Source organism: Bombus pascuorum, chromosome 13, assembly GCF_905332965.1.
Source record: "Bombus pascuorum chromosome 13, iyBomPasc1.1, whole genome shotgun sequence".
Classification (NCBI taxonomy): Eukaryota; Metazoa; Arthropoda; class Insecta; order Hymenoptera; family Apidae; genus Bombus; species Bombus pascuorum.
This window is the reverse complement of record NC_083500.1, coordinates 4,523,373-4,538,329: the sequence shown is the minus strand read 5'-3', so window position 1 is coordinate 4,538,329 and position 14,957 is coordinate 4,523,373. Positions and strand designations below refer to the sequence as shown.

The following is a 14,957-nucleotide window of genomic DNA, read 5'->3' as shown; positions in this document are numbered from 1 at the left end:
AGGAACGAGACGGGTTCGACTGGCCACCTCCGGTGACATTTTTGGGTAGTCTAGGGAAAACAAAATGATGAAATTGTTAATAAGAACCATGTATACATGCATATACGTTATATATATATATTATTGTTATTATATTAACGTTTTTTGTGCAACCATGGTGTACGATTATTTATTTCAATGCAACCCTGCCACTATCTTACATTATTTTTGCAGTATCACGACAAAATATTCCTAGTATTCGATAAACTATGGTATTCGATTTATTTTTGAACGTCAACGAGTAACTCTTACAGAACAAGAATAGAAACACACCCGAACCAGCTGGCAGCTGAAACGTGCAACACAACAAACATCGCAAGAAGACTAAAAAGGAAACACCCAATAGACCTCATAAAAGATATAACTTAGAAAAAAAACGAAGCTGGTACCCCGCTGGGGGTAGCCGCCCACATGCTATATTATTTTTTATTTATATTTTTTTTCTTCGCCAACAAGATATAACACTTTACCAAATGTCCGCAAGGACAAATTGTAAAATAACCAAAATAAAATTAAAAAAAAAAAAAAAAAAAAAACGAGTAACTCATGGCGATTGCAAATGATTCGTTTGGAAAACGACTAATATGTGCATATTTTTTATCAGTGTTTCGCACGGTAGGTATCTTTGAATTACGATTTTATTTTAACAATAAAAATTTGATTCGACGATATGAATTTGCGATCTAATTTCCTTATCGGAGTGCACATTCTTTTTCCTTTAACGATTTTACGTGGTTAGTTTGCGACACGTCAGCAATATTGTTCAACGAAACGTATCCTGCTTTCCAATCACGAAGAAGGAAGCTTATCGTTTCGACGCAATAATCTCATAGGTGAGATCAGCAGGTAGGTATCTTTATACCGCAATATCGTACAGTTAAGACTGTTAGACGTAATTTATTTTCACGAAAGTAAAAAGGAAAATGTATATCTAAAAATCAGAGAGAAAATCTCCTGGACATAATAATTCCTATACATATGTATATACAAATATGATGGCTTACGAAAGTATATGAATACCTGTAGACAAAACACTAACTTGACGAAGATATTTGACCACACAGACTTAATAAACAACGATTTATCGTTATCAACTTTTAATTCCGTGATCATAGAAGCACCTAATTAAAAGATGATACATTGTACAGGTTAATATTCAGTCAACATTCACTCCAAAACATATACTGTTCTCTCGGATCCTAATCTGAAATAATTAGTCCAAACTAGCATCTCTAACATACGATCATTCGCTACTAACATTCATATCAAATTCCCCATTCCCGCACGATTGTTTCTAGATAAGGGTTATCGATTTTCCGTCACTCGCTGGCAACAATTCTCCACAGAGCGAAAGGGTTAAACACGTGTGTACCGTTTCACGAACTATTCACAAACATTGCATTCAGTCTGGTGAATCAGGCGCAAATCTGCCTGCAAAAGTAGCCTAATTTACTTTTTTTTTCGACCTCCGGGGAATTGTAACGATTAAACCAGTAACTCAATGGGTGCTGACGTCGGGAAGAGGGAGACAACGGGCCAGATGATTAAACACGGGGGATACATTTGTTTCACTTTCGCCTGGAGGAATAGGCAAATACGCGAAATTGTACTCCGCCAACCGATCGGCTGATTGATTTCAGCTACCACGGGAAAAATTTTCTCCATCGTACTAGACTACAAACCACGTTGTAAAATGGAATACACCTGAGTTTCTAAAAACAGGTGTCAACCTGAGAAACTTTTTTGTTCGTCGATCCATCAAAACTTTCGTGTATTTTCCACGGTATTCCTGAAAGGTGAAACGAATCGATTATTCGAATGAACGAACGGGAGATTAATTATCCGGACGTAACAAATTATCGGCGAACTGAATGATCATATTATACGGATTATATTTTATTATGAGACGGAAATTTCTATTAAAATCACCTGCTACGAGCCCCTCGAATTTTTAATTAAAACTACCCGAAACAAGAAAGATCCCGCATACTCACGATATTTTAACATTTTCCTCAGACATAAACTTTTTGACGATGGACTAACACGATACGAGCGAAAATGAGCAAAAATTCGCAGCGTGATTAAATCCCTCGAGTTTTGGACGCTGTAAACGACAGGTACGCTCGTGTAACAACGTTTCATCCCGTTTGCTGTGAAGAGTGACTAAAAACGAAAGACCCAAACGGCAAGAATGAACCAACAAAATCACGGATATTGACGAATCAGTGAAAATGGGTGATTAGCGCTGTCGTATTAATCGACGCAATTTCGTAACCGTGATATCCAGCAGGCCTATAACGTGTTCATTACGTGCGGTACACGTCGAATTGCCTTACCGCTGCTGCACGCCGCTATTTGCTTTACTTTGAACCACCAAATTCTGTATCCAGGTTTTTGGCGTATGGAATGCACCAAAGCCAAGCGTATTTGTCAAGCAGTTAATTATCATTCGCATAGCCCTGTCCCTTTTATTTACGACCACCGGTGGATGAGTTCCGGATCGACGTGGCGACCAGTGTAGTCGATGAGGTATCCCTATCATTATTACAGAGCACTTAATTAGCTTGCCAATTTTTCAAACCAAGACTCGTTCCGGAGGAAGCATCGTTAGAGAAAATAGAGTCGCGGATTTGCGAATCGATCGATGAAAATTGTGTTATACCGTGAGAGATTTGATTTTCGTAGAAATCGGAGGCGGGGACTCGCCAGGCAATTACCAGAGGTATTGAAATTCGGTTAACGTCAGCTCCATTGTTTATCGCGATTCGGACGAATGGCAATTTTGAGAAAGGTAAGCTTCACAGCGATTTTTTCAATTCCGGGCACTTGAATGATCTTTGTAAAGTAAACGGATCATTGAAAGGGTACACTTTCTCGATCCCTTTGGTACAAGTTTCCTACTTTGATTGTAAGTGGTCTTAGTGTCAAATTCATTTTCAACAGATATAATGATTGAAAGCGAAAGGAAACTTCCGAAGAATTGAAAGAGCAAAGTGTCATTCACAAGGAAACTTTAGGATCAATCGAAAGGATATGATAGTCTTATCGGTATATCATTACAGATGTATTAATAACACAGATTGATACAAATGCCTAAATGGTGCTCGCGTTCGGAAAGTGTTTGGACAGCAACGCAAACTTTTGATATATAGCGTGTTTAATGGCAATGTACCTGGCAGAGTCAGTTATGAATATGCTAACCCGAAAGGCTGGATATGTCGAAGCTAAAACCAATTTCGCTGTTCGTCCTCTTTTTTTTTTTTTTTTTTTTCAACTAAAATTCTGGAACACGTCCTGTCGTTCAAAAAATGACTAAGACGGAATGGATTAAAAAGAGTCGGTGCTTCTTCTAACATTCATACCTACTTACCATCCGTACGCTATCCAAATACATTTTTCCAATATTCCTGCACCACGAAGCGAATGAAACGAGAAAATAACACCATACGAAGGAGACGAGGAACAAATTTTTACACGCAATAATCTACTATTAATGACATAAAAACGGAACTGCTGTTAAAAAAAAAAAAAAGGAGAAGAGCGCCGAAATTCGCACTAAAATTCTGAGTAAAAGCCAATATAAAATGGCCCTTGCGAAAAGCGTAAAAAAAAGGGGGGAAAAAATATAAAATTGCATCATAGACCACGGTATTCTCGCTAACATATTCGATATTGCGATTTATCGCGATACTCTTAAAAAGGTGGACACGAATAGAAGGATGGGCAGACGAAGGGGAAGAAAAATCTCGTTGTTCGACGCATGTGTCGTCCTCCAAAGCCTCGTAAAAAAGCTACCCTAGATGCGTTTTATTGGTCTAGGCAGGTAGGTGGTATACAGAGGCGTGAGAAACCGGGAGTTTCGCTTTTTTCGCCGCAAGTGGGGTTGCAAAATGTACACGTGGCGTCCTGAGATAACGCACGCTTAAACAAACAGCGCTACGGAAAGTTGTCCCGGAATCCGTAAACAAAAAAGGTCCACAGAGTTTCCGCTTGTAATGTAGAAACCGTAAAAGTGGTACGTGCAACAAGGAAGCAACCGACGGAATAGAAGGAGATCCTACATGTTTTTTTTGTATTCAATCGCGAAAAGGATTACCTGTAACTTTATCCTTTTTTACGACACGCTACCGGTAAAATGAAAATACCGTGACGCGTGTTCCGGAGTATCGACTCCAGATATACCGTGCCGTAAAACTTGTTCCCTTTCGTGTAACCGTGAAGATACGAAGGCAATGAAACTTCTTACAATTTACTACTATTTTTTGAATGCACAACTTTACCACCGTTCATTATATCCGAATCGATACGTAGTTTTACGAGAAATATACAAGAGAATATGTTTTCTGAAATTCCAAATTACTCGATTAATAACAAGATAGATACGGAGATGCTCATTAATCAATGTATCGTTAATTTAATTACCGTCTTTATTTTACGATTTAATTTACGACTAATTTGCGAGCATAATACAAAACACGGAACATAAAATATGTACCTTAAATTACATTGAATCGTGAAAATCAGGGACGAACGTGTTAACGCAACGAGAGCACACTATGCAATAAATCTAAAACCCTTCCTGTAACTCGCATAATCTTCGTGTAAGCACACTTTTTAGCCCAGCCGACGCTTTTTTTTTTATGTCTTCGCACTTGTTAACGGATGAACATTAATCACGTGCGCGAAGACTGGCTCGTTTACAGATTTCCTTCGTTTCCTTTCGTGCGGTCTGCTTCGGAGAGTCTCTACTTCCTCGAAATGAAATCACTTTACGCGACTGTAACTAATGCAAACAGAACGTGTAACGCTAGCTGAAAATGTACGTGAATCGCGCAGCCGTTGTTGAGGTAAATGTGAAAAACTTCCTTCAAATGAAATAGAACGTTGCAACCTCCGTGTGTGGCAGTACTAAATTTGCTTCACGGAAGTTGCTCTACATTTAATAAAAGGAGTGTTAGCTCCGGCCACGGTCTATAAAATTAAATTTATGTTTTCTGCAGTCTGATTTACACGGCGATGAATTCTGGCTGTATAATTCCATGTTAATGTTAGCGCAGACATCGCAAACAAAATAAATTTGATAAATGTACGAATTTTCCAAAATGAAGGAGAAGAGATATAAAAGAACGTTTCTTTGCATTCCATATTTTACAGTGAATGCTTTAGCACTCGGTCGAAAAATTTCGTAACCTCGATAAATTCACGACATGATTAAACACGCGAACCAGTAACGACTTTTAGTAAAAGTTTGTCTATCTCGCCACCTGATGCTAACAGGATTGTGTCCGCTAAATTTCGCGTACAATATTCACATGGAACAAAGTATAGCGTTACGTGCTTATAAATTATATTTCGACGTTGGCGAAATTTGAATCGTGTTTATCATGCCATCACAACTAATTACGCCACTGCTCATCGAACTGTTTTATAAATTATCTACACTTTGGCAGAAACTGGAAACCTGTTTGGCCATCGGATACTATTTACGAGTTATTCAATGTGTGAAATAATTCTCGCGCAGTTATAACGTCCACCGGTATTTTCATGGAATGGAGAAAAATGACAAATTTCGCGCAACATTTTTCCATCCTAATAAACTTTCGAAAATTACAAAGCGCGCGGTAATTCGTTGAAAAGCAGAGAGGTAGTTGTAAAAACAATTTGCCAGCTGTCGTTTCGTGCTCACTTGTAAACAAGGGAACATCATTTGGCCGGATCAACGCTGTCTGTTCCAAAAAGCGCCGGTCATTCAAAACAATCAAAAACGATCCATAGCCATCCTATAGCGACTCGCCTCTCTCCGGTTAGTCCCTCGAAGAAAATTTATGCACGCATACTGTCGATGCCGTGTAACGTCGCGTAATGGACGTTTTCGAAAAAGCGAATTGCACCGGGCGTCGATACGCGGCCGATTTAAATATGCAGATACAGCCAGCGATCAGGGAAAACGGTCACTTCTCCGCCGCGGCCAGAAAACTGACAAACGGGGGGTATCCAGCTTTCGCACACCGCGGCAACTTCATTATTTTGCCTGTCAACCGTCGGCTGATAAATCCCTGAAACGTGACGGCGGCGGCAGATATTGCGCGTTTCGCGGTCACGAGGACCGCGACATCCGCGCGCACACCCTATCATTGAAAATAAAAATTTCACACTGGCTCGTTAAAGCTTATCGCGGCCGTGGCAATAATTTCTCGACACGAACGAAACGCTCTGGCACGATAATACGCCGTCATTTTTATGATAATCCCCAGCACGGGCCGGAACCCATCCCCGATAATTACCGAGTAATGGTTCTCTTTCAAGTTTTTGCGAGGCCAAGTTCCTTGGCGAAATGGCCTCGGAGTTGGGAAACTGAAAATCGTCGGCGACGATTTCGTGCATTCTGCGTACCCACTGCATGCTATTTCTTTTCCAATTGAGCGGCTTTATCACGTCCTATTGTTCAATTTACGCGTTGATGAATCGTTCTCTTAGGAAATGTAAGACGATAAGTTATCTTTGTGACATTCGAGGCTAATCGTGTTAAAGTTTCATCGGTTTTAATATTTCTCGTAGCATCAGCGCTTCGTTTTTCTAAATATATGTGGATATATGATTCGTGAGAATACTTTCGTTATTTTCTCACGCGGTTTTAAGAGGTATATTTTAAGAAAAAAGGAAAGGAAGGATTAACAGGAACGAAGCCTAGGGAAGAATTAGTAAAAACATATCCACTGATAATTTTATCATATAGTATCGTCGAGGACATAAGGAAAGACCTCGGAATACCAACGGTCAAGGAGGAGATTACCAGATTCGCAACAAGATACAGAACAAGAATAGAAACACACCCGAACCATCTGGCAGCTGAAACGTGCAACACAACAAACATCACAAGAAGACTAAAAAGGAAACACCCAATAGACCTCATAAAAGATATAACTTAGAAAAAAACGAAGCTGGCACCCCGCTGGGGGTAGCCGCCCACATGCTATATTATTTTTTTATTTTTTTTTTTTTTTTTTTTTTTATTTATATTTTTTTTTCTTCACCAACAAGATATAACACTTTACCAAATGTCCGCAAGGACAAATTGTAAAATAACCAAAATAAAAAAAAAAAAAAAAAAAAAAGAAAAATATAGTATCGTGGCGCGTGTCATATCCATATTTGATGAATTTCTGGAACAACTTATGTATATGGAGGAAAGGCAAGAAGGTAAATTTATCTTAAGATTTCGAAATCATTGCACGGTTACATTTTAAAAAGATACCACTTGAGGCATTACGTTATTACGCGGATGTTTAAAAAAAAATACAAGTGAACGTTGCACGGAACAACAGTTGTTTAATTACGGAGAAACTTCTTAGACGAATAGTTTTGAGATCAAACGGACAGAACGAAATTGTCACCGAGAAGTTTTGCAGAGGATTTAAAGTGACATCGTTTCGTGTATAATTTACGAGCGCGCGTAGTTGGACATCCGGCAGCGTCCCGCGAGTAAACGCGCGGGTTTGTCTCGATTATTAACGCCGGTAATTCCGTTTTATCGACGATTGCCACTCTCGAGGCGAGACCTGGCATTCTCCGTACACTGCCATGAAAGGCCCCATGAGTAATCTGCGGATGCCGGCTAATACAGTGAAATATTAAGTGGGCTACTAGCCAGTAGTTTTTCTAGGGATTCTCTGTAGCTAATTATGGTCGCAAAAGAGAGGCAACACCCTTCGTTAAATCTCGTTTTGCTCCTTTATCCGCGTAATAGCGAAATCCTAGATGAAATATTCGAGAACGCGAGGAAGTACCAAAGACCTGTTAATATTCCTCCACTGCTAGTGACAGGCTCATCATTAACTATTGTTGTCAAGTTAAAACGCGGCGTTTATGATTTATTTTATTTTCGTCGCAGGTTTTAGTTAAAACTCTATTGGCTTAGTCTATAGGGAATCGTGAGAGCAAACATGGTACAATAAAAAGTTCATAGACGTTTTATTAAAAAGTTGTAATTAAAATGTGAAACCTGATGTAAACGCTGCAGGTGTAATTTCATTTCGAAACGTCGATTATCGATATAACTTGATATCGATGTAGTATTGAGTTCATCGTAAACCGAAAAGTTCGTCGCGATTTTGTATCATTTCGTAACGCGTAATATTGGCTCGTTTAATGCATTTCGAGTATGCGTGCCGTTCATAATAATTCTGGCAATATTCGAGTGAAAATGTGCGGATCACGAAGAAAAAAGCATAAAATCACAAAAATACTAGTGCATTAGGTTTAAAAAATTGTATATTGGTATGGGAGCTGTTTTTCATAACAGGAGGATATAAATTCGGAGACCGAGATGATAATGAAATTCCAACCAGACCACGGGACGAGAAATTTTCACAACTGCGTTTTCCTCGAAATTTAATTAAAATTTTTGTCTGCTCGGTTCCCTCGTGCGTTTTTCATTCCGCGCTCAAGATTTCCCTCGCTTTGTGAGGGAAATTACCAGGTTAATGGGAGGTTTCAGTGACGAAAGTGTTGCGAATGTTAGCTGTTTCGGATTACTATTCAAGAAACCTAACTTATTTGTTCGTCGAACAAGAGCAGACAGAAACTTGAGGAAATTCATCTGTCGCCTTCTGGCGTTAAAGAAGGATCGTGTAAGAGGAATCAAATTTCTCGTGTGGCTTAAAATAATCCAATGGTCGTTTAACAGTGTGCTCGTTAGGAAGCGTAAAACAGAATTAAAACCGTTCCAAGCCGACAGGTTTCGCGCGAAAATCTCGTTTCTCTCGACTTATGACAGGGATGCTCGTTGCAACTTAAGGAGCTCAGACGCGTAATGCCTGCCTCTATTCGTGAAGCACGGCCTACGTGAACGCACTAAAACGAAACATTCTCTCTTCGCGCGAGATAATTAGGCAAAGCGTGAGCAAGCAAGCTATCGGTTGAAAAGAGAAATTCACTCTGCTTCTAGAGTTCTGTACCGAGAATACTCGCTCTGCCTCGAGAGTTTCTCTTTTCAACCGACAGCTTGCTTGCTGAAGAAAAATCGCGAGAACTAATAGCGTCTAATGCGTAATGTAGTTCGTGATTAAGTGGCACAACGACGCTGAAAATGTGGATCGTTCCAAAAGATGTGCTTACAATTTATAATGTCCAAACATTTATCAGCGTGTTTAACAGATGTTCGCGCTTAAACTTGAAAAAACCATCAAGAAACTGACTTTCTCTGGCCATTCTATTTACCACCATTAAAGATAATACGATCTTACCTGAGGCTCTAAATATAAATTCGGATTTAAAAACATATTGATTCGCAAAAATGCCTTCGAATCATCGTCAAAGCACAAGAATTTTGGAATCAAGTTTGATACCAATGAAGCTTCCAAGTGCCGATTACATTTTTCAATTTCATTTGAATTTATCCCTGAACGAACGCTATAGGATACGTTCAAATTTTCATTCAGTCGCGAATACGAAAATCCGGATAATCAGAAAATCCTGGAGTGGAATCGCGACAGGCAAGGTTCGCGTCGTCAGCATCCATTTGCACAATTCGTATCCTATTTGTAGAATAGAGGCAGATAGTAGACTCCTCTTCATTAGTTCAATTAATTCAATCTGTGCGGAAATACTTTTCGCGGATACATACTTCGTACCCCTGGAATCGCCCTCGACGATACCTGACCCTTCCATTAAGGGTATTGAATTTCGACTGTGCGTTTTGGCTCACCCCCCGTGGTCCGAATTCCAGTAGCGATCGGACTATCTGGACCATCCGATTCCAGCTAACCAGATCCGCTGAGACACGATTGTACCAGCGTGCCAGAGGTGAACGTCACCGCGAGGGCTATTTTCCATTCGGTGTCGAATATGAAATTCGATCGGCGGGGCTGAATTCACTCCAACTGGGAGCATGTTTAATCAATTGTTACTAGCGGCACAATCGGTCCCTTTTCCTTCATCCGTAGAATCCCACCGACACCTCAGGTCCTTCGAATTCTACCTTCCATGTTTGCCTCTTTTTGCCCTCCACTCCTTTGTACATACTTGGACTGCTTCGACTCTTAAGCGTATAAGAGCAACGTTCATTTCCATTTATTTGTTCCAAATACAAAAAGAACAATTAGAAATCTCTATATCGTGAAAAAAAAAAGTCTGAGTGACTAGCGCGAAGAAAATTCAGAGAACTTGAAATTCCAAGCGCTAAACTATACAGAGGAGTATCTCTTCGAAATATTGAAAATACTTTTTTGAAATGTTACATGCGAGAACGTATTGGAAATATCACAGTTGCGTACGCGAAACTAACGTGTTGATAGGAAATCAAAGTGTCTAACTAGGATTCCTATTACCCTGGGCGTTTTGACTGCCAGGGTTACCCTCTTGTCCCAGAGAAGGGGCTGAAAGCTTGTACACGCGTGAAACACGCAGGATCGCGGAAGAGACAGGTGAGTGGCGTGGCAGACTAAAGGCGAGATTTGAGGAAAGCGATTAGCCGACATCCTGTCAAATGCATGCATCCCGTCCTGGTTGTCGCCTTTGTAGCAATCGACGCCGATAGCGCGGGAAAATTAATTGAAAACCGATGTAGTTGCGAATAGTTCGATTAATTTTCCACAGGTAAGTGGCAACTTGTGTTGCTCGAGGACGCATAATTTACATTCAATGTACTCATAGTAAACGACTAAACGCGAATGAGAAATGACGACATAAATGTCAAATAATTCTTAAACGTCCAGAGTTCTTATTTCTTCCTACTACCTTTGACCATAGCCATAGAAGTGGAATCTTCTTAGAAGTGGAGAATAAGAAAAGAAAAATTGCAGAAGAAGGATGAAACTTTCCCGAAGATCGTTCGTTGAGATGTCCATTTACTAGACATTTTTGGACATCCAGGAAATTAACGTTACCAGTTATTGTAAAGTATAGAACAACTCTCCTTCCAACGGTTTCGTCGGTACATATTACCTTTGACAGACTGTTCACGAGAGACCGACAAAACATAAGCAAGGTCGCGATAAAGCGTAAGTGCCGACAGGCTTAATGAGCCATCGATATCCCCACAGTCCTTCCGCCAAATACTCGGAAAAAGTATAACGAACGCGTGCGTAGTGGGGATATCGAGAGGTGACAGAAAGAAAAGAAAGGAATTAAGAGATCAGTCGTGGTAGAGAGTCGTAAGCGAGCGTCGTAAGTGAAGAATCGAATAAATTGTCGTTCGTACGAGTCGCGACTCGACACTTGTAACGAAGCCATTAGTCGAGTTAATAAACACATTATTAAATAAAACGCCGAGTATTTTTTTGGTACCCTGCACCTCAAAATACCACCTCAAAACTTTACCTATTTATTCAATTTATAATTTGAATTCTATAAGGGAAAGGTATTAAAATTTGCATGGTCTTGCTGTTGGTTATATTTTTGTTGTAGCTGAAAATCGATTAAATAAAGATCGAATTATGATTGAAATATAAAAATTAATTCTGAAATTGAATACTGAATGGTCCTGGAATAATTTCGTATTAAACGACACAATGGCAATTGTGAAATAATCATTGTTTGATGACGAGTGGATTTGTAAAGTTACCGCGATATGAATGCTGATTAATATGCTGTTGAACGTTCTCTCCTTATTTATTTACGTGTAGGCTATTTGGCAGACTAATACATCAAACAGAAACTAATTATCTCTTGGCTAACGAATGTAATCGAGTTAACTCCGTTTAGTTATAATTTAGAGATTGAATTGCTATTCACTTCTGCTAATTTGCTACTACACTAGTTATTGCACCGCTATCTGGAAGTTTCGAACTACGAATAATTAATTGCACTAATTGACGTATTCTACACTCCACAGTTTATAGTTAATATCTACTTTAATATATGTATATACATAATATTCGACCTTGCGAGCTCGTTATCCTATTTTCGTAATGAAATATCCCGTACTTTATCTGATATAATATTTTAGAGAAAGACGTATTAAGGTATTGCAAATTTATTTCATAATAACTTTCTTTATACATTCAAATTATTCTGTTTTTACTGTCCGATTAATGTATTGCGAAAATTGCACATCAATACGCTGAATTTCACATCCCTCGATCACGGAATTTAATTACTTTTGATAATCAATTATACATATAAGTAAATTAATAATAGATAACGACATATAGATGTTCCTATATAAATAGCATCGGAATTAAAACAAATATCAAATTAATCTTTGTTCGTATGTAGAATTTTTCGATTTCCACATCAATTTTGAAGCAGATATTTTTAATATTATTATCTACTCCAAAAGTCAGGTGAAACCGCGATTTTGACACCGAGTTCCAAAATTTTATACACTTTAGATACTATTGGTAAACGATGTATTCCACCAAAGGGTAGATAAGGTAGACTCGACAATTTAAAAGATGATTTATGACCTTAGCCAAGCTTACCGCACGCTGACGGGAATTTTATCAGCATCGAGGACGCAACACCTGTTTCAAACTCTTTTAGAAAAAAATCTAGCGAGAAGCTTCGCAAACCTAATGTATAAGAATTAAAAGTGCCCTTAAGATTCGAGCTTAAAAAGCATCCATCTATCATCGGGATGTCACAGCTGGAAACGTAGGCGAAACTCGTCATTTAAAGCAACTGAATTAATTAATCACGCGCACGTGCCGTACGTCAAAAACGGCACAGGCATTCCAGCACGTCCGGCGTTATAAACACGGTTCGGTTAATGTAAGTATCGTTAAACGAGGGGGGTTACTGACGGCATTTAGATGAGCGTTCGGGGGTGGTTAATGGCCGCGCAGATCCGCGTGACGAAAACATACGCTGTGACTACCAAATATATAGGTTTCCCGAATCGCGACGAACCAATGCCAAACCAGTGAAATATTTTCACTGGAATAAATGTAATGCCGACAATTAAGCCGGGGCAATGGTGAAAACGATCACGGATCTGTGACGGTGTGTTTATTCGACGGCAGCAAATAAACGCGGGGCATGTTATTATGTCACGGTGATATTTCGGCATCTGTTCGATCGTAAAACGTTTTCGAGCCCGAAATCGGCAACCGGTGATGATTTATCGCGCACGGTGTCAGCAGTCTTTGAAGTCACGCATCGAGGGTTGTTTAGCCGCCGCAGATTGATTAATTGTAAATTGAGGCGTGCATTGACGCGATCGTAAGGGGCAGCAGTTTTTGCCATTGATGGGCGATTAATAGAGGGATCCAACAGTGTTTGCATCATTCGCGTTTATTTTAAAAGGAACGAATGGTCGCGAGGCTGTTGTGCGAGCGGGGCGTGCATGTTCTGTTCCATTTGAAACCGATAACTTTGCTTTTACGATAATGCTTTACCCATACGTTGCCAAATGATTTCGGGATCGACGTCTAGATCATTGTGCGAATCGTAAAATTTATGTGGAATGAATCAGAATGAAAGAACATACTCGTAAAATCAAATAGGAGCAAAAGTTTATAACTGATCGGTGTATTTCAAGAAGAATTACTAATTGCTATTTTTAAATGCACAAACAAAGGGACGAATAAATTATATGGATATGTTAAATGAATTATCTTTAATCCCAACATTCTTTGTTTAAAATACTAACAGCCTAACTATCTTCTTTTAATGGCTGGATGGATTTAAAATTTTATGGAACCCATCTCGATATAACGCCATAATCAGCAGGCTTCGCATGAAGTCACGCGTGAGGTTGCATCTAAATCGCGACTTTCACTTTTTATTCCCATTCCTTGAAAATTTCAACCCTTCACCCGATTGCGGAACGTGATTCTTCAAGCCATGTGTTCCACGTCTTGGGCGCTCCGTGGACGTGCACACTAGCAAAAAAATATATACACGCACGTGTGCTCGAAGACAAGGATAATCGAATGAAAGCTAGAAGACGAAAGAGACACTCGACGAAGAATTGCTTGGCATCCGAATCGTGGATTATTCCGGAAACGTTCGAATTCTCCAGCAGCCGGTGGTTGGTTAAAATAGGACATTACAATGCTATCTGTGTTACCGACCAACGTACGTGAAGGGAACGTGCACGCAAGTGTAGTCCATCGATAGAAATACAAGGGTTAAAATTCACGGTAAAATGCCGGACTCGTTGGAGAATCTACTGGTTTCGAGACACTTGAGTTTAAATATTTATTAGGATTTTCAGAAGCTAGTTAGGATATATAGCTTAGCTTACTTTGCATCGCCTTATATTTTTTTCAATCTCTGTTCTTTACCTTTTCTTAATTGTAATTCTACTAACAACGATGTTTGAGAGAACCTTCAGTCTTTGTTAGTTCGCTTCATAGCTATCACCAATGTGGGTACAAATAAAAATTATACATTATAGAGGAAATAAGCAAAAATGAAGGAAGATGAAGTGAGATTTATGGTAAGAAAATGTATGTAGATATGGAAGTTTTAGATAATTCTAGAAATTCTTCAGAATAGGTTCACGGAGCATAAAAGTTTTCTGGAAGAAAGAAAATTGGACACGAATTGGAAATTGTTGCGAAGATTGAGAAATACGAATAAAACGTAATATTTCATAGTTTCGTTATTTATTACAAAATAATAATTAGCTTTATATTTACTTTATACTATTATGATAAATATGTAGATAAAATACAATAGCAGTGAACCAAGGAAATTTTTGATGGTACATTCAAACACGTCTTACCGATAAGGAAATTTATTGATTTACATTGCGAACATTGAACTTAGTGATATTTCCATAGGAGGGTAATTTGCTAATGGCCAAACAAATTTCCTAAATAAATGAAACATAACTATAAGAAAAATTAATAATTGTAATAATTGTTTCTTTTTGAAAAAAGGTAGAACTTGAAATGAAATGCTTAAATGCAGCGAAACAAGATATGAGTCATATAGAAAGTATCATTACCAATAGTAGGTTAGAAGAATCT

The 14,957-nt window shown here is 38.9% G+C and overlaps 1 long non-coding RNA gene across 1 annotated transcript in view; it reads right to left on the bottom strand.

The window, feature by feature from the left end:
- Positions 1 to 6,093, bottom strand: part of LOC132913524 (uncharacterized) — a 234,395-nt gene extending 228,302 nt beyond the window's left edge. The window contains exon 1 of the long non-coding RNA XR_009659401.1: positions 5,726 to 6,093. This is a non-coding gene — a long non-coding RNA (uncharacterized LOC132913524). The remainder of the gene's footprint in view (positions 1 to 5,725) is intronic.
- Positions 6,094 to 14,957: the final 8,864 nt, after the last annotated feature.